At 44.0% G+C, this 24,966-nt stretch overlaps 1 protein-coding gene and 1 non-coding gene across 3 annotated transcripts in view; one reads left to right on the forward strand and one right to left on the reverse strand.

Annotated features, from left to right (window-relative positions):
* The window catches only part of LOC105480186 (integrin subunit alpha 9), a 387,973-nt gene that overhangs the window by 112,126 nt on the left and 250,881 nt on the right, over nt 1-24,966 (forward strand). The gene's annotated exons all lie outside the window — the stretch shown is intronic.
* Nucleotides 16,886-16,948, reverse strand: LOC112426453 (U7 small nuclear RNA). Its single transcript, XR_003017784.1, has one exon. It is a non-coding gene; the product is annotated as a U7 small nuclear RNA (small nuclear RNA).

The raw sequence follows: 24,966 nt of genomic DNA on the forward strand, positions 1-24,966 counted from the left end.
TTCCATAGCTTTTTGGGGGATTAAAAAAATGATTAGAAGCAGATGGTGAGAAGAAAATAGAAAGTACGGAGCAAATAAGAAATGTGAGAAGAGAAGAGGGCAATTGGTAAGGCAGCTCTTGGAGCTGGCATGTTCTTTCTCCCTGGACCAGAGCAAGCCAGAGCCTCAGTCATCTTCACGGGCTGATTGACAGGGACTCCTCACTTTAGTGTGCACATGAAGCACCTGGGACCTTGTTCAATGCAGATCCTGATACAGCAGGTCTGAGGTGAATTTCTAGCAAGCTCCCTGGTGACACTGGTGCTGCTGGTCCATAGACCACAAAGCAAGGAGCTGGAAGACATAGATACCAAAAGTGATAGGGGAAGAGGGACAAAGACCACCAGCTGGCAGTTGATGCAGGTATCAGAAGGGAGTGGGCCTCAGAGGGGCCAGATGCCTCTCTCCTCACACTGACCGTGAGAGCAGGTGCTCCTCATCCACAATGTGGGGCCAGGCTTGAGTCAGCAGCACTGACTTTATGTGACCTTGTGCAGCTCTCCAGCCCACGCTGATGTGTGTTAATGGAGGGGGTGCCCCTTATAGGAGGGTGGTATGGGCTACAATTTCTTCTGCATTCTCTGCCTCTTGCTTAAAGGACAGTGTTGTCAGCAGTCAACTGACTGAGCATGACTTTTCAGCAGTTTTTTAAAACTTCACTGCAGTGTTTTTGGACACAGCTATGTCAGAAATCTATTTCCCCTTCCCAGAGACCAGGAAGCTCTTGAAGTACAAGCTCTTATTAAGCAGAAAATTTTAAAGTGGTTTTCCTTCTTCTTTTCTTGGGTCTACTTTCTTGGGGCAAACAGAATACAAGAAGCCGGCTTAGAAATTGCATGGGTCCTTCCTGCATTTTGTGAGAAAATGGTGGCCTCCTATATTTCTTCTCCGACAGGTTACTGTGGGCCACCAGCTTCCTTGGTGACTTCTGTTTTGCAGATGGGAAATTTGTTGATTGTAGTGAGTATGCTGTGCGTGGCAGAAAGGATTCTGTCACCTACAGAGAGCTAGGGAAGCTCCCAGGCTGAGGAAACCCACCCCTTCGAAGCAGCCATCCATAGGTAGCCTGGGGGTCTTTTCACAAGACAGCCCTAGCCCCACTTCATGGGAGTTGGAACAATGGTGGGTCCAATGGTGGATGAATAGTTTATTCACATACATCCCAGGAGATTTGTGTGAAGAGGGTGACAGAGAGTTGCTTCTTTTCAAAAAATATATTAAGGGCTATATAAATAAGAAGAAGAAATTAAGTTGTAACAATAACAATGATAGCTATCTTTTATTGAGCATTTACTATGTGCTACATGTTTTACATGTACATGAAGTCCTTATAAAGAATACAATTACGTATGGTAATTAATATATGGGATTATATATAGAAAATTGTATCAGAATTATATCTACATATATAAAAATAAAATAAAATCTCATTTTATCATTGAGGGATCTGAGATTTAGAGCATTTATTTAAGATCTCACAGCTGGTAAGCAGCCAAGTCTTGGGTTTGAATCCCAACCAGCAACCAGCTAGTTCTATGACGTTGAACGCAAAAGATGATGGCTTTTCTCATTATTATTACCTAGGTAGTCTGAGAAAGAGAAAACTCCGTTCTGGATGGCCCGTTTCTGGGAGGATTGGTGCTAGGTTTCTCCTGTTCTTGGGAGAGGTTGCACTTTTCAGCCGCTCCTGTGCACGTGTCGGTGTTCTGTGGTGGGAGGAAAGCTCAGTGTGGGTCAGTGAGTCCAGGGCAGGCAGGAGTCCTGGGGACTGGAGGTTCTCTGTGCTTGTGTTTGATCTTCCCTGCCTGTCTGTGGCCTCTGCAGTTTAAACAATGACTGTCACTTAACCCTCTTCTGAAGAGCTTGAAGTCTGGTCTATGCGTACAGCCCACCAGCGTGTGTCGAGTACCTGTTGGGTACATAGCTCTGTGTCTTGTGGAGGGGAAACAAAGATGAAAAAGACCGGACCCTGTCCTCCAACAGCTCAGGTTATTTCACACCTGCACTTGGGGCACTGTCTTACTTGGCCTAGTCCCACACTTGCCCCTCCCACCCTTTGCTTCTCTATTTTCAATTTGCTTCTGTTTCTACACACATCAGTGATACAGTGTCCTATGTACAGGTGTGCCTGGGACAGTCCTGGTTTATACCTGTTGTCCCAGCATGATCATTAATAGTTCTCTACTTCACTCTCAAGTATTCCGATTTGGATGGCACCCTATTTATTGAGTGCTCATTGTATGCCAGACACTGTGCTGGGCCCCGGGTAGATGGAGACCAGTAAGCCATATCCGTTGCCTCCCAGGAGCTGGTCTGCTGGGAGCATCCATTCTGAATGCCATGACTTGGCAAGTCAAGCATTCCCATGCCTTCCAGACTCCTTGCTTTGGCTCTATCTGTGTGAAATGTACTGTTTCCAGAGCCAGCTGCCAGGCTTTTTCCCCGGGGCTGACTTTCCACCACCCTGATCTGCGAATCCTCTCTGCTAACACTCCTCTCACCCTTCTCCACAGGGTGGGCTGCGGGCCTTCTGGTCCTGAGCTCCCTCACGTCTGAGCTTAGTACCTTCTTTCCGCCTGTATTTGTGTTACTTGGATATTTGCGTTTATCTTCTATACTGGAGCATAGGTTATTTTAAAGCAGGGAGCTTACGGCTTTCAACACTGTCACCCTGGAAATAGGACCCCCAAAACACTTTATTTATCAAATAAATGATGGAGTAGGTTCCAGCGTTGTTTCTTCCTTGCTGTCCATTTTGAAGGATGAGGAAAGAGTTAACTGAAAGGAGAGATTTTTTTTCCCTCTTGTAATAAATCAAACTTTTCTGAATCTGGAAAAGTGATGGATGAGACTGTGTGAGCGCACGTACGCGCGCGCACGCACGCGCACACACACACACACACACACACACACACACACACACACACCCCATAACCATTTTGAGGTCATTTAATAAGGAATTGCTTTCTGGATAATCTCGCTCCTTGGGTATAAATCTAATGTGGTGAAAGGGCGGGGGTCAGATATTTACCCCACAGGGTTGGTGTGAGGATAAAATGAGGCATTGCTTGTAAAGTGCTAAGCTCAGCCCACTGAAAAATATGCAAATGCATTGGAAGAGTCCTCTGTAAATCCGTTGAGCTGGAATTTCCAGGCAGGTGTCCTTGTTGCCTCTTGTTAGCCTTTTGTGAGTTAATTCTTTGTTTAATAACAAAGACCTGCCAGATGGTAATTTTGGAGGCTCAGATACACTCTGTTGCACGTGCCTGACCAGGTTACTTAAAATATGTCAGAAAGAATGAGGGAATGACTCAAACAATTTCAGGAAATGGTTCAAGGCCATGTAACCTTTAAGGAAAACCACACGGAGCCATTACCTTGTGTTGTAGCCATTACCTTGTGCAGCTCCCTGGCTCCCTGGGAGGCCTGGTGGCGAGCAGTGAGACACTTGATTTGGGTGAAGGGGGGCCCCAAGGCAGTGGTGCCTCCCTTCCTTCTGCCCAGAATGGAGGTGTTGTCCCTACAGTGGAAACTCAAGAGCAGCACTGTCTGATAGAAATATAATGTGGCCATATCTGTAATTGTAAATTTCCTTTTTTAAAAATTATACTTTAAGGTCTAGGGTACATGTGCATAACATGCAGGTTTGTTACATAGGTATACATGTGCCATGTTGGTGTGCTGCAGCCATCAATTCATCATTTACATTAGGTATTTCTCCTAATGCTATCCCTCCCCCAGCCCCTACTCCCCGACAGGCCCTGGTGTGTGATGTTCCCTGCCCTGTGTCCAAGTGATCTCATTGTTCAAGTCCCACCTGTAAGTGAGAACATGTCGTGTTTGGTTTTCTGTCCTTGTGATAGTTTGCTAAGAATGATGGTTTCCAGCTTCATCCATGTCCCTCCAAAGGACATAAACTCATCCTTTTTTATGGCTGCGTAGTATTCCATGGTGTATATGTGCCACATTTTCTTAATCCAGTCTATCATTGATGGACATTTGGGTTGGTTCCAAGTCTTTGCTATTGTGAATAGTGCCACAATAAACATACGTGTGCATGAGTCTTTGTAGTAGCATGATTTATAGTCCTTTGGGTATATACCCAGTAATGGGATTACTGGGTCAAATGGTAATTCTAGTTCTAGATCCTTGAGGAATCACCACACTGTCTTCCACAATGGTTGAACTAGTTTACAGTCCCACCAACAGTGTAAAAGCATTCCTATTTCTCCATATCCTCTCCAGCATCTGTTGTTTCCTGACTTTTTAATGATTGTCATTCTAACTAGCATGAGATGGTATCTCATTGTGGTTTTGATTTGCATTTCTCTGATGACCAGTGATGATGAGCATTTTTTTTTTTCTAGTAGCCACGTTGAAAAAGTTAAACAGGTAAAACTAATTTCAGTAACATATATCGGTTTGCTAGAGCTGCCGTAATGAAGACTACAGACTTGTGGTTTATATGAACAGAAATGTATTTGCCCACAGTTCTGGAAGTTGGAAGTCCAGGATCAGGTGTCCATAGGTTTGGTTTCTTCTGAGGCCTCTCTTCTTGGCTTGTAGACGACCGCCTTTTCCCGTGTCCCCACGTGGTCTTTCCTCTGTAACCAAATCTCTGGGGTTTCTGTGTGTCCACATTTCCTCCTGTCCTAAGGGCTCCAGTCAGATTGGATTAGGGCACACCCTGAGAGCCTCATTTTAATTTAATCAACCCCTTTAAAAGGCACAGCCTCCAAATCATGGCCCCATTCTGAGGTACTGGGAATTAGGACTTTAACACAGGAATTTTGGGGGAACACAGTTCAGCCCATAAGAATGTATGTTGTTTAGTCTAATATAGCCAAAATGTTATTATTTCAACATAAAATCAATAAAAAAATGTTAATGAAATATTTGCCTTCTTTTCTGTACTAGGGCTTTGAAATCTGATGTGAATATTAGCCCCATTTTATGTTCTCATTAGGTGCATGTGGGTAGTGGTGACCATATCAGACAGTGCAGGTCTAGTGTCAAACCTCCTAATCTCTTGGGAGACCTTGGGATTGTCATAAGGAGGCCTGAGTGAATTCATAAAACATATGCAGTTCCTGAATCAACTAATAAGTAAAAGTATACCTTTTATCACCTGAGGTTCTGGTAAATATTTTTGTATTATAAAGGTTGCTTTCATACTTAGAAAAGTTAAGGAGCATGGTTCTGACTTTCCTAAACTGGGGTTTCTAGAGCCCAAGCTCCGTTAACATGGTGATGGCAGCCTGCAAAATCTTTCCAGCATTTCAGAAAGCCTGGTGGGATCACAGGGGTTGCCATCTAGCTGCTGACATAGTCAGCATCATTGCTTTCAGCTAGCGTTTTAGTACAGTTTTCTGGTGACCTTGTGCTGATCAAACTTTCCAGGTGGTTTTTTATGACACTGTAAGAATTACTGGGGTCATGCCTGGAGAGATGGCCCACAGTTCACCCAAAGGCTCGAGTACAAGCCTTCCAGGGACTCATCTGTCAGCCCTGTTATTATTCTCAGGGCTTTGGAGGGTACAGAGGTAGATGAAGTAAGCAAGCACTATTGTGCTTCCTGTGTTGAAGTCAGGGAATAAGAATTTCCTGTGTGCCACAAATAATGCTCCCCACCTGTACAGAATGCCTGGGAAATGCAACACTGGCCATCCTTCAGCTTCTCTGCCTACAGCTGTTCTGCTGGAGGGTCTCTTCCTATTCTCAGAGCAGAGAGCCACAAATGGGGCACTGGGGGCCATGACAGGCATCCTTTAGCTCTGGCCTTCTGGTTGTGGGTGGACTCTGCCGTGTCTGGCAGCCCATCCAGCGTTGGATGGCATCAGCAACCTGAAAACCCTTTCTTATGCTGTGCCAGAGTCTACCTCCATGTAATCACACGCTCCCCTCCTATTTCTGCCCCTGAGCACCTATAGACATCTGTCTGTCTGTCCTGCATCCCCACTGCCTACTTCCTCCAGACTCAGCACTTTGAGTTCCTTTGGGTTTCTATGTCATTTTGGAACTTATTCCATTATTGAATTATCCATATTCTTTGGTTTTATGCCTTTATTCCTCTTTAGTTGACCTTTTAGACACTTTTCTAACCATGCCCCCTCCCCCGCTGCCCCAAAACGTCAGGGAAAATAAAGAAGAAGAAATTCAAACCCTTATTTTGCTCCTCTTCAGCAACAGTGGTAGCATGGAAGTTCAGTGGTTGTTTTCATTCCTTCCTGGTAGCCAGTTTCCTCAAATTGGTCAGTATAATCCTGCCTCTTGGAGTGATAGCTGGCTAGATTCTTCTGCCACTTTGGCAGTTATATATTGGTCTGGATTTAAAAGTGATGTTTATTCCATAGCTCTCCTGAATCTGACATTTGTTCTTCTTTCATCCTATACTTCCCTGGGCATGATACCCTTCTTTCCATCAGCTGTGTTAGAGAAATGTTACCATGTGGCAGATGTATCCTTACTTGTTTAATTAATGAGCCAAACAGTCCAGAAACTTAGGTTACAACCAAGGTAGTCTGGCAAGAAATATACATGAATTCAAAGAGGTTTGGGATAATTTTATTAATGATAAAGCCATAAAGAACTCCAAAATATTTTAAGATGCTTGGCATCAGGAACTGTCTCATTTGTCTCCATATCCCCAGCACCACGCAGAGTAATTGACATTGACTAATTGCCCAATAAATGTTCACTGAATGTTGGAGAAGCTGGAGTATTTCCAAAATGAACATATGCTCAAGATATTCTACTAGAAGTTTACAATGTTATCTTTTTACATTTAGATTAGTGATCCATTTTGAGTTAGTTTTGTGTATTGTCCAGGATAGTTTCAAACAGTTGTGAAAAACAATTTGGTTTGATGGTTATCATGAGTAGACTAATATCTGTCAGATCATATAACCCGATAGTCAGCTGGAAACAGTTGGTCACATGAGATTGCCTATCTACATTTTAAATTTGGCTTCAGAGGGAGCAGCCAGCAACTCCCCTCAACCCCCTAAATTTGGGATTGTCCTAATGAAATCTTGGACTGAAGCAGTGCATTTTTAACCAGCCCTCCTCAGGAGATTTGGTTCGTCTGGCACTCAGCCCACACTTTGCTTAACTCTGAGCAAAGGCGTCCGTGGGTGGAGAATCCCACTTCCCCATTCTGGATGCACTAGCACTTTTTCTACTCATCCCCAGTTGTGGAATGTTTAAATTCTTTCTGATTTTCTCCTGTCACTACCATGCTACAGTGAGCATTTTGGGGTACCTAACTATCAATTCTGGAGGACAGATTCCAGCTGTGGCTTTGCTGGGTCAATGTTACAGCCATTTATGCCCCCTCAGATGTTGGGTTGGTCCTGGGTGCTGCCCTGTTACTCCATCACACTCATCTGAAGTCCGGGCTGGTAGGCAGCAGACACTGGGTGTGGCTCGGTTTCTCATATCTTTTTTTTTCAGTCCCTGGTGTTTTTGTCATCCTGCATGGCAGCGGCAATGCGCCAGCTGATCATTTTTATGGGACAGTCCTTCCTTGGTGAGACCCAGATCCCTGTTTAAATCACTTGACAACATAAAGAATATTGTTCTTCATACCACCATCTGCCAAAGCATTTTTTCAAAGGATAGTAACGACTTTTATGTCAAAAAAACAAAACAAAATTCTGAGTTCAAATTAATTTTGGAACATAATTGCGTTTAATGCAGGCTTTTTGTTGCAGGACTTCATGGAGCTTTAGAAGCCCAGGCACACAAGGAGGATGCACTGTTTGGCATTTCCCAAATGTACATGACCACAGAACACTTTTTTTCTCCTGATGTTTAGGAAATGGTGCTATGATATAGATTAGTTTTCTGTGAATAATTTGACTTTATGCCTTCATATGCCTTTTCTCTCTACTCATGTAGAAATTCTTCTTTAGCTTCACATTTTAATAATGGAAGAACTTAGTGATGTTTCATATCTAGAGATTTTTCTCTAGGTCCTTCTCATCGATAAGACATGTTTCAAGATATGGCAAGCCCTAGTTCTGATCTCTGGGGTCCTCACCATTTATAGACTTCCATTAATCCTGTGGTGACTTAATTGTTTTTGTTGTATTTTTAGTGGCCTCCTACACTGTGGAAGACTTTCTGAAAGCCCATATCTCATGCTAAATTTAGCTGGTTTTTTAACAGCCTTGATTGATTGCTGGTCTTAATGGAAGAAAATGTGATCCTTTCTCTTCCTCCCTTGTTATTAAATTATTACTAATCCGTGACCAGAGGAAGCAGCCACTGCATACGTGGGTGTATTTTTAAAAGTTGTGACACATCATCAAGATGGATATACTTGCCCCTTTAATTCAACAGGCACCTGTTGAATGCCTGTGCATGCAAACATCATGCTGGGCTGGGCCCTGGGGCTTACGCCTTGGAGCTCAGAGCAGAACTCCCAGCCAGGCTCGTCTACCACTGCAGCCACCACCATCCCTACCTGGAGAAAGGGGCTAAAAGAAGCCTATGGGAGTAACAGACATTCTGAAACACCAACCCTCAGGAGAGGAGTAGAAATGGGAGTTGGAATTCAAAGCATAGGTGAGGTTAAAGGGTTTAAACAAAGTCAGCCTGATCTCAGGCTTCTGAAGTCCTGTATAGTGTAACTGCCAAACTGAGGGCCTGTGGCTCTCTGATAGTGAGGGAGGACCCAACTGGAGTATGACTTCCACCTCTGCATGGCCAGCCTGGTGACGTGAAGCACATGTCTTACATCAGGTTCCCAGTTTCCTCTTCTGTAAAATGGAGGCAGCATGGGATTGTAATGAGGATTAATGGAGATCATTTACCTGAAATGCCCCAGCGGGTGCTTAGCACATACTTGATGCTTCTTGTGGGTCCATTACTTTCCCTTACCTATTTTTTTAGGGAATGTGGAGTGTTACCTCGGCTTCTGGTTAAAAGCTAGGTTGGCAAATGCAAGCACACATGCCTCCTATAGTGTTGTCCTGGGCTGGGGTAGTGTTAGGGGGCAGGCAAATAACTGATCACTCTGTGTTCTGAAGATAAGCAATGGGTAAGAAGACAAGGCTGCGGAGGTCAAAGATACAGAAAGATAATTGCCATATATGCTATGCAGCCAATGCCCCTACATCGTGTGATTGTAGAGTGGTTCTTACACTAGGGGGCATAAAATCACCTGAAGGGCTTGTTTAAACAGATCGCGGGGGCGGGGGCATAGAATCACCTGAAGGGCTTGTTTAAATAGATCATGGGTGGTGGGTATAGCATTTCAGGTGGGGAAGATGAGAAGTTCTGGAGGTGGATGGTGGTGATGGTTGCAGAATAACAAAAATGTACTTAATAGCATAGAACTGGACACTTGAAAATGGTGAAAGTGATACATCTTATATTGCTCTCCCCACCCCATCACAAACAGATTGTTAGGCTTACTCCTTGGAGATTCTGAGTGTGTACCTCTGAGGTGAACGTTAAGAATCTGCATTTGTAACATACCCAGGTGATGCTGCTGGTCTAGGGACCACAGTGTGGAACCCTTGCTGAGTGGGTTGGGAGTGACATTGGGAACTGTTTAGCCAGAAATACTGGGGACCCTTAAGTGGTAATGGAATTGGTTATATCTTTTAGTATGATAGTTCTTATAGATGATAAAGACCTCAGAAAAATGTCACGATGTCCATGCCCGAAGAGTTCCTCCATGAGCACATGCCCTGAGGGCAGTGACCCTGGCTCCTATTGTCTCTATCTCTCTGTATCTATTTTAATAACTTCTAATCTTGAAATAGTTTAAGACTCATAAGAAGTTATAACTCATAGGAAGTTCTAACTCATAAAAAGTCAAAAATAGTACAGTAGTCCCCCCTTATCCATTGGCAATATATTCTAAGACCCCTAGTAGGTGCCTGAAACTGTGGGTAGTCCTGAACCCTTTATCTGCTGTTTTTTCAATCTGATAACTGAGACAGCTACTAAGGGACTAATGGGTAGTAGTGTGAACAGCGTAAATATGCTGGACAAAGGTGTGATTCCCATCCTGGGCAGTATGGCATGAGATTTCATCACACTACTCAGAAAAGCGTGCAATTTAAAACTTGTGAGGATGAGGGGAACTACTCTATAGAAAGATTCAGGTACCCTTTACCCAGCTTTTCCCAATGATAACATCTTACATATATATAGTACATTATCAAAAGTAGGAAACTGTTATTGGTTTAATACTATACATTCGTTTAAAAGAGTGCTCAGCTCAAGACTAGGAATCTGTTTTTCAACTACCATTAGCCCCACTTTGGCAAAGCCAGGTGGGATAAGTACTGGGGCTCCTATGGTAGGTGTGCTGCAGTCTTCAGCAGAGCTTGGCTACAGAGGAGAAAGATCTAAACTGGACCGATTTCATATGGTCGTCGCCTGTGGCTTGTGGCTGATCATCTTGTTCTTTGGAATTGACTGTCTCATGAAATAGTGAGTTTCTTGTCACCAGAGAGATTTAAGCAAGAGCCATGGAATCCCAGTCCACAGCACTGAGAGGGAACTTGGACCGTGTGTTCCCTGAGTGTCTTATTCCTTAAAAATCCTGTGATTCTATCAATTGTTTTGTTAGAGTTTGTGGCTGACATTGATTACACTATGAGTCAAGTGACATTCCATGTTGATGTAGTTGCCAAAATGCTCGCCTTACTGGGCTCTGCTCTCATTAGTTTGAGAGAGGAGCTGGGCCACAGAAAAGGGGCTGGAGTCTGCTAGATTAATGAAGATTTGGGATGTATAGTCTGTTTTCACACTGCTGATAAAGACATACCCGAGACTGGGTGAATTATAAAGAATGAGGTTTAACGAACTCACAGTTCCACATGACTGGGGAAGCCTCGCAATCATAGCAGAAACCGAAAGGCATGTCTTACATGGATGGCGGCAGGCAAAGAGAGATAACTTGTGCAGGGAAACTCCTCTTTATAAAACCATCAGATCTCATGAGGCTTACTCACTATCATGAGAACAGCATGGGAAAGACCAATCCCCATGATTCAACTACCTCCCATTGGGTCCCTCCCATGACAGTGAGAATTGTGGTAGCTACAATTCAGGATGAGATTTGGGTGGGGACACAGCCAAACCATATCATTCCACCCCGGCCCCTTCCAAATATCATCTCCTCACATTCCAAAACCAATTATGCCTTCCCAACAGTCCCCCAAAGTCTTAACTCATTTCAGCATTAACTCAAAAGTCCACAGTCTAAAGTCTCATATGGGACAAGGTAAGTCCCTTCCACCTATGAGCCTTTAAAGTTAAAAGCAAGTTAGTTACTTCCCAGACACAATGGGGGTACAGGCATTAGGTAAATATATCCATTCCAAATGGGAAAAATTAGTCAAAACTGAGGGCTAAATGCCCCATGCAAGTCCAGAACCCAGCAAGGAAGTCAAATCTTACAGGTCCAAAATGATCTCCTTTTACTTCATGTCTCGCATCTGGGTCATGCTGATGCAAAAGATAGGCTCCCATGGATTTGGGCAGCTCTGCCCCTGTGGCTTTGCAGGGTATAGCACCCCACCTGGCTGCTTTCACTGGCTGGCATTGAGTGTCTGTGGCTTTTCCAGGTTCACAGTGCAAGCTGTTGCTGAATCTACCATTCTGGGGTCTGGAGGATGGGGGCCACCTTCTCACAGCTCCACTAAGCAGTGCCCCAGAAAGGATTCTGTATGGAGGTTCTGACCCCAGATTTCCCTTCCATACTGTCCTAGCAGAGGTTCTCCATTGGGGCCCCTGTGAGGGCCCCACCCCTGCAGCAAATTTCTGCCTGGGCATCCAGGCATTTCCATGCATCCTCTGAAATCTAGGCAGAGGTTCTCAAATCTTAATTATTGATTTTGTGCAAGCTGCCAAGGCTTGGGGCTTATACTGTCTGAAGCAACAGCCCAAGCTGTACCTTGGTCCCTTTTAGCCATGACTGGAGTGGCTGGGACACAGGGCATCAAGTCCCTAGGCTGCACAGAGCAGGGGGACCCTGGGCTTGGCCCATGAAACTTTTTTTCCTCCTGGGCCTTTGGGCCTGCGATGAAGAGGCCTGTCATGAAGACCTCTGACATTCCCTGGAGACATTTTCCCTATTGTTATGGCGATTAACATGTGGCTCCTCAGTACTTATGCAAATTTTTGCAGCCAGCTTGAATTTCTCCTCAGAAAATGGGTTTTTCTTTTCTATTGCATTGTCAGGCCACAACTTTTCCAAACTTTAATATTATGTTTTTCTTTTAAAACTGAATGAATTTAACAGCACCCAAGTCATCTCTTGAATGCTTTGCTGCTTAGAAATTTCTTCCACCAGATACCCTAAGTCATCTCCCTCAAGTTTAAAGTTCCACAAACCTCTAGAGCAGGGGTAAAATGCCTCCAGTCTCTTTGCTAAAACAACAAGAATCACATTTACTCAATTCCCAACAAATTCCTCATCTCCCTCTGAGACCACCTCAGCCTAGATTTCATTGTCCATATCATTATCAGCATTTTGGTCAAAGCTGTTCAACAAGTCTCTAGAAAGTTCCAAACTTTCTCACATTTTCCTGTCTTCTTCTGAGCCCTCCAAACTGTTCCAACCTCTGCCTGTTAGCCAATTTCAAAGTCATGTCCACATTTTCAGATATCTTTATAGTAATACCCCACTCCTGGTACCAGTTTACTGTATTAGTCAGTTTTCACACTGCTGATAAAGACAGCAATACCCCACTCCTGGTACCAATTCACTGTATTAGTCCATTTTTACACTGCTGATGAAGACACTGAGACTGGGTAAATTATAAAGAAAAAGAGATTTAATGGACTCACAGTTCCATGTGGCTGGGGAGGCCTCACAATCATGGTAGAAAACAAAAGGCACGTCTTACATGGATGGCAGCAGGCAAGAGAGAGAACTTGTGCAGGGGAACTCCTCATTATAAAACTATTAGATCTCAGGAGACTTACTCACTGTCATGAGGACAGGACAGGAAAGACCTGTCCCCATGATTCAGTTACCTTCCACTGGGTCCCTCCCATGATAGTGAGAATTGTGGAAGCTACAATTCAAGATGAGATTTGGGTGGGGACACAGCCAAACCATATCATGGGGTTAGAGTTGAGGGAAGGAGAGAACATTCCAGGGATAGGAAATAGCACATGCAAAGGTCCTGTGGCATGGCCTTTATATGTAAAGGAGATATTGATAAACCTTGGTATGAAAGACTATAGGTTTCTGGGTGCAAAGTAATGGTTGAACATGAAGCTGAATTAGACTTGGCCACCAGCTTACTTTGCTGCTGGCAGAATGTTGGTACAGATTGAGCATCCTTAATCTGAAAATCTGAAATCTGAAATGCCCCAAAATCTGAAACTTTTTGAGTGCTGACATGACACCACAAGTGGAAATTCTACACCTTACCTCATGTGATGAGTCACAGTCAAAACTTTATTTCATGCCCAAAATTATTTCAAATATTGTATAAAATTACCTTTATAGGCTATGTGTAGAAGGTGTGTGTAAACATAAATGAATATCAAGTTTAGCTTTGAGTCCCATCCTCAAAATATCTCTTTATTATATGGAGATATTTCAAAATCTGAAAAAATCTAAAATCTGAAAGACTTCTGGTCCCTCACATTTCAATTAAGGGATATGCAACGTGTACTTCTGCAGCTGCTTTGAGAATGCATATCATTGAATAATGTTAGTGGGAGGTTTTAAACTATTTGAAGATCACACAACTGTGAGAGCCCAGCTCCCCTGAAATAGGTAGGGTTGGTCAGTGATTTTTGCCACACACCAAAGCAGCTGCCTTGGTCCCTCAGAGCCCCGGCATTTCTGCCCTGGGTTTGGCCACCCCTGACCTTGGCTGACTTCTCATGGATGCAGCAAAGACCCAGTAGGATGCACCTCTCAAGTGGTTGGCAGCTTTTGCTGGACAGCTTTAGAGTCCTGTGGGTTATTCTGGTTGTTGCTATTCTTAAATGTTGAGTGTCCAAAAGATTCATGAACTGTATCTCAGCTGGGTGGGACCCTTTGGGAGAGAAGTGGGGGAATAATGCAGTCATTAATTGCAAAGAGGAGTTTGGGGACCAGGTTGTCTTATAGGTTTATTTTGAACAACAGGTAGGCTTGATATTGCTGGAAGTGGATAGATTTGGGTTGCCTCTGTCTAGCAGGTGGCTTCCTTTTCCAGTGTGTTGCCCACTGGTCTCATCTATCAGACTCACTTGAGAGTATTTCATTATTCATCTAATAAAGGAGTATGTGGGATTCCCAGAGGAGGAGGATCTACTTCTGTACTTGACCTGGGTGAGGACCACTGGGAACATTTGCACCTTTCACTATGGCAAGCTTTGACATGTGAGAGTTTCCAGAAATACAGAAATTCTTATTTTAATCCTTTTTCTTTTTAACTGCAGAAAGAAAATAATATTGGGATAGAATAACTGCAGGGAGTAGAGAGATGAGAAAACATTAGAAAAAATAGTACAGAAGTAGAGCTGGATGAGAATCCAAGTTATGAGAACCTACTGATGAGGGACATACAGAAATAAAAAGCCCAAATTCAGGGTTCTAAATCAGGGCTCACATGAGGCTGTTTGTATTGCATGGTAGAAATATATCCAGGAACAGTGGGCCTTTTATAAATTAAGCCTGCCATTCTCCAATTGCTTAAGACACTGAGGCCCATCAGGCCAGAAGCATATGATCCACTTTTTCTGAGAAGGAACTTTCACTTTAGGAGGGGTAATTTAGAAGAGAAGAACAGGCCCAGTGGATAGTCCCTTATGGGAGGCATCTCAGCAGAGGCCCTTTTGTGGGGCAGGAGGGATTGCATAGCAATACTGCATGCCCAGAGTTGTTGTTCCCAGGCTAGGGTCCAACTCAGGGCAGGGAGGTCTACTGGAGGCAGTGTATCACACACTGGTTGTTCAAGAGATGGAGAGAGAGAGTGCAAAATCTGAGCTGTGCTTATGGGAAACTCAGAGTCTCACAAAACTACACCTATGCTGCCCATGGTTTATGTTTAATAAATGAAATGATGATTAAGATAAGACAACTGGACAAAAAGGCTGGGCCTTCTTGGGTGGGTATTGAGTGGGAAGTGATTCAAGTGGCCAGACACGCCGTTTGGACATTAGCTGGAAGTGGGGCTGGACACGATGAACTAGAGCCCACTTGTGGTCCCATCATTCAGGCCTGTGGCTTTCATTTGAGACCAGTGGTTCTTAAACTTTTGCAGGTATCAGAATCACCTGGAGGACTTGCTGAAGCACAAATTGCTTGGCCTCACCCCAGCGTTTCTGATTCAGTGGGTCTGGGGCTGGGGCTAGGAGTGCATTTCTAAGCACTTCCTGGAGATACTGATGCTGCTGGTCCTGGGACCACACTCTGAGATACAGTAATCTAGACCACAAAGGAGGTCTGGATCCTGGGGAGGGAATCTGCTTTCTGCTTTCCTAGGCACTAGGAAGGCAAGGAGATACTTGGGGCTGGAAGGTGGCAGGGGAGCATGGAAGGGAGGAGTCCTTGTCCGTCATGTCTCACCATCTGAGGAGCTGTCATCCTTTATTCATCCTGCCCTTCTGCTTGCTCTCAGTCTCAGAAATTCCAAAAGACAGCTTATGACCCTGCATTTTTGGTTAAAGAAAGAAGGGAACTGAACTGTCTGCTCTATGAATTCTGGGCTACTGAGGATCATGGGGATTTTGTAAATTATTTTGGTAGCCTGTTGAGTTTTGTCTCGGTGTTTCAGCAGAATCCAAGACATGTGACATGGACCATTAACATTGAGCTGCCACCTCCTGGATCCTGCCCTGTAAACATGCCCGGGGGTCTCTGAGGATGGATGTGTGTCCTTCACACACCAAGTGTGTTAGAGACAACAGAAAGCATTGTTTTTTTCCTGTGTTCTGGTGAAAGTCTTTTCTTTCTTTCCCTTGTGTTTCTTCGAGGGAGCTTGAGTGGCAGGATTATTATTAAGAGTACTTTTTAAGTTCCCAACAATTAGATAAGAAATGAACAGAATGGGAGTTCACATTTTACCCTCAAGAAAATGACCTTAGGAAGGCCTTACTGTGGGGTGGTTAAGAGCATGGCCTGGATTTGGAATGCCTGGATTGGGAATCCTTGTTTTGTCACTTCATCACTGTGTGATCCTAAGCCAGTGATGTGACCTCCCTGCACTTCAGTTTCCTCACCTATAAAGTTGGGATAATACTAGAACATATTTAGTAGGATTGCTGTAAGGACCAAATAAGATAATACATCTCATGCAATTAGAAATGGACCTGTCACTTACAGAAAGAAGGCAGTACATTTTAGTTCTTACTGTAAGACTGAGACATCCAAAGACGTCTCATACTGTAAAGTGTGATATTTGTGTATATACTTTTTAAGGAATACAATCCTTAGTTTTCCTACCTACTCCAGGTTATGTTTTGTAGATGCTAACAGTAGTGTACATTCTAGAGAAAATCAGCTGGAGGGAGGAAAATGGTATAGTTCTAAAATTCTTTAAGCCTCATTTAATTTTTTACTTGTTACTGCTTTCATCATCACCTCTCGCTCTAATTTTCCAATAAGCCTGAAAAGCATAATGGAGTCATAAATCATGTCTGTAAAATGAAGATGTATACGACTTTGATAAGATCTCACATGTGATGTTAATAACAATACCTTACATACCTGGCCTCACACTTCACATAAACTGTCCCATTTAATCTCTGCAGTGGTCTCATTAGCTTCTGTTAGTCCCATTTTACAGTTTGTACAGTGGAGACTTCAGAGAAATAACTGGCCCAGGCTCCACAGGCGGTTAGTGACAGAGCTGGGATTTTTTTGTGGAGGGGCAGGGGAGACTTTTCTGGTAAAGACCAGAAAACCTGCTAGACAAATTCTAAAAGAACCATAATACTCAGAACTGGGATTTTAACTTCATCTGCTCCTTCAGGGACCACCTTCTTCCCAGTGTGTTTAAACACCTGGCTGGCTTTTCACTTTGGGCTCTCATTCAGATTTATGATTCTGTTTATTGAGAGTGGATGTCCCAGTTACTCTAGCTCGGTAATAAACAACTCCAAAAGTTGGGGCTGTGAAATAATCATTTTACTTTGCTCATGGATTCTGTGGGTTATTAATACTCAGTGTTCCATGACATCCGGGGCCTCAGCAGGGGAGATTCAACCACAGGAGCTAGAGTCACCTGGGGTGTCTTTGCCCACATGTCCCACAGGTGCATGGGTGGGACAGGGACCTCAGATGGGCTGTCAGCCAGAATACCTACATGTGGCCTCTCAGTGTGGTCTTTCTGCCTGGGCTGACTTGGGTTTCCTCAGAGCATGGCAACCCGATTCCTAGTGAGATTTCTGAGAATGCGGTGAAGGTGCCTGGCACTTCTGTGATCTAGCAATAGCTTCAAGGAAGGAAATATATTTTTACATTGAAAGAAGAGAATATGAGCCATGTGTGCCAGGTACGGGGAGCCACCTGTGAAGATTCTGAGTAGAGGCTTAGGTCAGTGTGGACACAGTGGCGGGAGTGGACAAGGACAAGGGATGCTGGGTCCTGCATTCACCCCACAAATATTCCATCTGTCTCTGAGCTAGGCAGAATGAGCAGGGCACCAATTTAGTGGCTCTCCTGGATAATCACTTCACATGGGAAGCCTAGGACTCCATATTATGTTCTCATCCCATTGAAAATTTGACCCTTTAAAGATTTATTTATTTTTAGCTCAGGCATTTAAAGTCCCATATACTATCTAAAAAGGGAAAAGTTCATCCCAGTCAATGTCCTGTCTTGCTTATGTTTAAGTCGGATGGGAAGAAAAACATCCACACCAGGAGAAGATTGGTTGTAAAAGTTTATTTTACATTTATGTGAAGTTTATTTTTGGTCCTGATATTCTTCATAGGGTAGATATTTCTTTTAAGACTGTTAATAGTGTATTTCCTTTTTATTTGCCACTCCCCACCAAAATAAACCCTCTTTTATTTTTGAATCAGCTTCATATCTTCAGAACGTCCAACTTTAAATAATGGTTGGAGACACTCCAGGTTAAGTAGAGAGTAAAATCCTATTGCTTTCTGACCTTTGGGTTAGGATCAAGTGTGGTGTAATAAAATATCAGTCCCAAGAGTCACCTTTGCTGATTTTTTCCCTATTATTCTTTCCTGTTATTCCATATTCATGCAGGTCTTGCAGCCAAGGATTGTTACATTAAGATCCAATCTGAAATTAAAACTTATGGTTTTAACCAATAAGCTATAAAGCTGTTGAACTCCCACTGGGATGTGGTTACCTTTTCCTAAACTTCCTGAGTTGTCTCCTTTTAGCCCCACAGTTGATTTCTTATTGAGCCTTTGGAAAGTTCCTTGCCGTTTCACAGCCATTTCCCGTCAGAGTGGGGATATTGACTATGCAAACCACTTAAGGTCACAGGCGCTGCAGCTGTGTTCCTTCTTTGCAGAAGGGGGGTTTCTTTGGGTGGGGCTGTGCTCAGCCTTTCCGGGTGGTGAAAGTCTGAGGTCACACTGAGAGAGCAGGTCCATATCGGGACTGGGGCTCCAGCAGGATCAGAACAACTTCACCCAGACTTCTGAAGCTGGAACTCATTCTCAGAACCTTCCAGAAGACCCTGCCCTGGAATTGCTTTCAAGGGTCTTTTTCATCTGTGTACAGAATATATTTCCTTGGAGGTAGCTTTGCTGAAGGACCCTTGAGCCAAGGATAATAGGGTGGGAGCAGCTATACACAGTTGCATTTCAGTGTTTGATGATAAAATGATGTCCGTTGGTGAGCATCTTGGTGGTGAGGAAGTTTACACGACCACAGATGCTTCTCACCCCAAGGTACCTCTGCCCTGTGCTGCTGGTGCCACTCACCCTAGGGCATTCCTGCTTGGCAGTAGCAGATTCTAGATTGTCCTGTTTGCTGGTTTGGGGGCTGCAGAGTGCTGCAAGGAGGAGGAGTCCTAGATCACCGGTTGACCTTCAGCGGGCGTTTAACAGCATATTCCACCAGGCGCTCACCTACTAGTGTTTTGTTCAGGCTGTAGTATAACTTTGCCTTTCTCTGCTGTCTCCTATTTAAGGGTAAATAAAGGTAGTGAGAGTCACAGAAATAACATCAATGATGGCAACTAGTGTTTACTGAGTGCTGACTATACTCAGGCACCATTCTAACCTCTTTACCCAAGTTGTCTCTGCTAGTCCTCACCACAGCCCTGTGAAGTGTATGCTGTTATACACCCACGAAGAAACTGAGGCTACGAAAGGAAAGCAGCTCTGCCCAAGGTTATAAGCAGAGAGCTCTGAGACAGGACCCATGCCCAGTTTGTGTTGACTGGGGACTCAATACTCAATGCTCTTACTCTTTGGCTGTTTTGTTGAGTGCCCAGGTCATCCTGGTCGAAGGGAGACAGTGACCCGGGTGAAAAAGGATGGCTACAGATGCATGGCTGCGTGGCTATGCATCATCCACCCTGGAGTATCTGCTTGCCAAAAATGGGGCTACCTGCAAAATGCTTTGAGCACTGTGGAAACAAGTCATTACAACTCAAAACATTTATTATCCTGATAATAGGTCAAGGTTTTCATAATTGAATTTTAGGGCGCTAATTTTAGACTTTCTGAAAATCAGTCTCAAGAAACAAAACCTGGAGTCAAGTAAAAGGATGCTTTTGGAACTGATGATTCTCAGAAGAAGCCATGAAGGGCTCGGCCGTACCCCCGGGAAAGCTCACTGGCCAGCAGCCTGGAGCCAGTGGAGCTTCAGGTGGCTTTAATTCTTCCCTGGATGCTGCTGGTCTCCAGGGACACAGGGGTAAACAGGTCACCATCCTTGTCCTCAAGGGCCTCATCCTCCAGGGAGGACATAGCTGGTAATGACAAGATGTGAGCCAGTGCCTTCTCGCAGCTGGTACACAGGCCTAGGGGAGCTGAGCGGAGAAAAGGATGAATTTGGCCTTGACCTGGAGCAGCCTTTTAATAGAAACACTCATAACTTTCCTGCAGATGCACTTCCTGTGAATGAGGAGTCTTGATATATTTTTTTCTTTAATAAGAGAAAACCAGGCTTTTGATGAATAATTTTTATGTCAATGTTGGGATCTTCATTTTGTTATGAAGGATTTCAGTTACAACAGTGTGAGGTGGGTGGTTGGGAAACATGCCCCCTGGGCTCACTTTTTGCTTAGAAGAGTCCTGATGGAGAGGTTGAGGTGGGAAGAGAGTGAGGGGGAAGACTCCATGGAGCATGACAGGCGTGCTATGCCTGCCTCAGCCAAGCATGGAGGTCCCGACCATAATTTGTTTTTGAGACAGGATCTGGCTTATCGCCCAGGCTGGAATGCAGTGGTGCAATCTCGGCTCACTGCAGCCTCCGCCTGCCAGGCTCAAGCCATCCTCCCTTAGCCTCCCGAGTACCTGGAACTACAGGCGCGCACCACCGTGTCTGCCTAATTTTTTGCATTTTTTGTAGAGACAGGGGTTTTGCCATGTTGCTCAGGCTGGTCTCGAACTCAAGTACTCCACCTAGCTCGGCCTCCCAAAGTGCTGGGGTTACAGGCATGAGCCACCACACTCCACCTCCAACCACAATTCTTGTTTTAAAAAATGAAAATAGAGGCCGGGTGCGGTGGCTCACGCTTGTAATCCCAGCATTTTGGGAGGCCGAGACAGGCGGATCACGAGGTCAAGAGATCGAGACCATCCTGGCAAACACGGTGAAACCCCGTCTCTACTAAAAATACAAAAAAAAAAATTAGCCGGGCGTGGTGGCGGACGCCTGTAGTCCCAGCTTCTGGGGAGGCTGAGGCAGGAGAATGGCGTGAACCCGGGAGGTGGAGCTTGCAGTGAGCTGAGATCGCGCCACTGCACTTCAGTCTGGGCGACAGAGCGAGACTCCGTCTCAAAAAAAAAAATGAAAATAGAGTGAAACAGAAATGGTAGAATCAAGTCATCTTGCTCATTCAGAGCCACGTGCAGCTAGGACACCATGACCCCTTCCCCTCAGGACCCATTCTAGGGGTCGTCCAGTCCTTGGGCTCTGTTCCTCTGATGTGGTGCAGGTGGTCAGCGGGGCTGGGAACAACAGAAAGATGAGGGCCACATCCACAAAAGTAATTTGCTTCCTGTGGTACAGCCGTGACACCACCCCGTGGATGAATGGGGATTCCCATGTTTGCTAGTTATATATGGCTGAACCCTTCAGCCTTTCTGCCCCACTTCCAGTTTCTTCCTTGGGTGGGAATGCCTTGAGCCTCAGTTAATTGTTTGAGTTTTCTTGAGTATAAAAGGAATCCTGGCTGGGCATTGAGTGAATACAATCATAAAACCCAAATGATGGTCTTGACGTCATCTGAGCCGAGAGTCGTGTTGGCACCTTCATAGCTAACATCAAATGGATCTCCAAGCCCAAACACTAACAGTGGAACCAGCTATTGCTGCTTCTGGTGTATCATCCAAACGGGTTTTCCCAGTCATCTTCTGATGCACTTCTAACATACCCTTAAAAGGCATAAAGAAGTGGCATAGATGATGGCTGGAGAGATTAAGTTCTTTCTGGTGGCTTCTTTAATTTTGGAATAACCAGCCTTCCTTCAGCCCCCCTACATGCATTAGAAACTTCTCCTGGACTGTTTTTGTTCTGTTTTTAATTAGGTTGTGGTACAAGAGGAGCAATTAATAAAACCTTCCATTTCCACATCTACTGTGAAACTCCGTGACTTCTTCCCATGTGATGATGGCTAAGTGCGCAGAACATGTGAAATTTAAGTAGATTTGTGGAAACAGAAACACGTTTTTATTTAGTTGTGAGCGTCACTTGGAGTATAAATAGAGCCCTTTATGATTCGTGTGTTGGTCTTTCTTCCTGGAGGGCTTCAGTATTATCTTGTGCTGTCATCTTTATGTTGTATTGGAAAAATCTGAGATTCTTTTTCCCTTGGTCATTATTTGCTTTTTAAAAAATAATGTAGTTTTAAAGAATTCTTGTTATTTAATCTCAAGCCCAAACATGGTTTCTAGTGAGGAAATGATACTTAAAAAAGTTTGATAATTTTAGTTCCAGAAAGAATTGTTTTCGGGGGTGGGAGGCTGCAGTTGAGAGGTACAAGAAATGTTCAGTGAGGGGAAGACCTCTACTGTGGTTCCTTTTGCTCGTTGAAAACTTGTGTTTCTGTTGAAAGAAAGGTTTGATGTTGGAAGTTTTAAGTGTACTGCGTGATGTTGCTAGAGTTTAGTTCATTGCTGGAAAGTTTTGGATGAGCTAATTTCATAAGGATTTATGTGCCTTATGGGCCAGTGTGGGGTAAGGGATAGAAAAACTTACCTCCTTTGGAAGGGTCTTCGTCCCTAGAGGGGTATGGAATGACCCCTGCTTTTTGGTGGGAAACGTAAAGGCCAGTCAGCTTTTGGATGAATTTTCAAGGAAGACAGCAGCTGTCCATCTTCAGTCTTGACTTGCCACTCTCTTAAGGAGTTCCTTCCTTTCACCCACCTTTTGCTCCCCATGGCTTGGCCATGCCACAGCGGTCCCTCGGCTTCAACAGTCTTGCTTACTTACATCTACTAACTGGGCAAGAGAGACCATTTTCCCATTGTGCCTGGATCACCACTCTGATTTGGATTAGATGGGATCAGGAATTTTTCTGGGAATCCTTTTGGCCTTAAACAACATAATGATGAGAGAAATCTGCCTCCCATAAGTCATAATCTCAGCAGGCTCCTGGCAAGTCCCTAACTATTTCTGTGTCCAGGTCCCCAAGAGGGCTACAGGGAAAACTTCATCATGGTGGGAGGGAAGAAAGAAGGTAAAGTCCTAAGATGTTTGCTTCCTATTCCTTGTAAGGTTTAGCCATGTATAGTCACGTGCCAGTCACCTAGGGCTGAGAAAGGGGAGCAAGCAGAGAGGGAGAGGAGGAAGAAGCCAAATGAGATGGTTTGTAATTGATTAGTGGAAGTTAAATCATGTTAAGGATAGGAGGCTTGTCCCCTCCATCATGATTTAGTATCTCATCCTTCCCAAGAGAAATTTTGAGAACCTGTCCTCTGGTATCTGGGAAATGGCCTCCCCAGCAGTGTGCATAGCCCCAGGGAAGCCCTCTCATCAGCCCATCCTTCTCTTGACTTCTCTCCTGATGGTCACATGGTGCCACCACTCTTTCAAGCCAAGTCAAATTGCATGTAGCAGAAAACTCAAATAAGTGTATACAGTAGAGGTTTATTGTTCTTACACAGAAGTAATTCAGCATTGGTATGGTGGCTCCATGGACATCAAGGATCAAGGATCCTTTTCTCTTTCTGTTTCACCATCCTCAGAACATGGTTTCCAGTTTCAAAGTTACCTCATGGCCTAGTGTGGCTGTTGGAGCTCCAGCCATCACATCCAAATTCCAGCTAGGAAAAAGAAGGAAGAGAGAAGATTACAAAAGAAAATTGTCTCCCAGCTAACTTGTCTTTATTTATGGAGTTTTCCTGGAAGCCTCACATTATGGTTTCTGCTTGTATCTTCTTGACCACCTCTTCTCCAGGGGAGACTAGAAAATGTCTTTTAGGTAGGCATATTGTAGAGTGGAATAAAATTGAGTTTGGTTAAAAGGGAACAGTAGAGAATAGATATTGGTTAGGCATATAGTCTCTGCCATGGTCTAGTATATATGAAGAACCTCATGTGTGAACCTTAATATATTCTGTCAAATATTCTGTTTATAATATCTAATCCTCCTCTCAGATTCTAGGCCATTTGGAAGCCAGGAGCTTATCCTCTCCTCTTTGTATCAACCCAGAGGCCCACATGTTGAGGTTATAGCCCATCTTTGTTCAATTGATTCAGATTCAGCCCTTGCCTCTCATATCCCTCACCATGGATATGCAGTTATAAATGATTTCTTGTTAAGCATTTTTAAAAGGTTAACTTCTTCCCAGAGAGATTTTACATAACTATCTGTTTAATGTGTTGTTAATGACAAAGAGTCTAAGAGTTATCAATAACATTGGAAAAGTAATTCTCAGCCTGAAAATTAGCAGTATGGTACATATGAAGTACATACCATGTACTTCCTGATTCCAGGTATTAGGAAAACAAGACAGAAGGGTTTCACCACTAGTCAGTGTCAGTAGATTGTTGGGGAGAAATCTGTATGAAAAATGCCACTTTTCACTCTTTTTTTCAAGTTTGAACTGACAATGTGGAAAGATGGGAGATGTCTGAGAAAACTTGTGTCAGTACTTCATGTTCGTAAAAGGACAGGGAATCCTTCTGAAAATCTAGTTATGTAAATTTATGTTCCACCACAAGAGAAAAATCAGTGGATGGCTGGAAGGAGGGACTTTCCCTTTTACTCTGGAAGGGAAGGAAACTCTGACAGCCGGACTTCTCAGTCAGAAAGTGTCTTTGGTGAGCCTTACCATGTGACTGGCTGATTCACTTTGTCCACTAAGTCTCGGGAGAGGTGATGTAACCAGGGACTGCAACTTCTAGGGAGAGGGGAAAAATCACTGTTGGCCCCACCCTCTGGCACTGGAAGCTTAACAGGGCTTTGGCCCACAGCAGATGGAAGTTTGAGCTGCGTTCTGTAATTCTTTTTTAAATGTTCGCTAGAGCATCCATTGTTCTTCCTCATTTTCTCTTCTCCTCTTCCCTCCTTTTCTTCTTTATTACCTTTTCTGTTTTTTTATCCTGGATGGTCATTCTAAATCAACTCAGGTCTGACCTTTGGAAATACATACGATATTAAGGAATCCTAGGGGCTCCCTGTCGTATTTCTGTTTTTGAATTTGATTAACATGAACTAAGAGGTTGAGTGGAAAGAACTTGGACTTTGGTGTCCAAAAGACACGGGTATGAATTCTGACTCTACCATTACTGGCTCTGTGACTCTGGACGAGTTGCTTTACTTCTTTTACTCTCTAGAATCTCACCTGGAACCCGAG

The sequence above is a fragment of the Macaca nemestrina genome, chromosome 2, assembly GCF_043159975.1.
Source record: "Macaca nemestrina isolate mMacNem1 chromosome 2, mMacNem.hap1, whole genome shotgun sequence".
Classification (NCBI taxonomy): domain Eukaryota; kingdom Metazoa; phylum Chordata; class Mammalia; order Primates; family Cercopithecidae; genus Macaca; species Macaca nemestrina.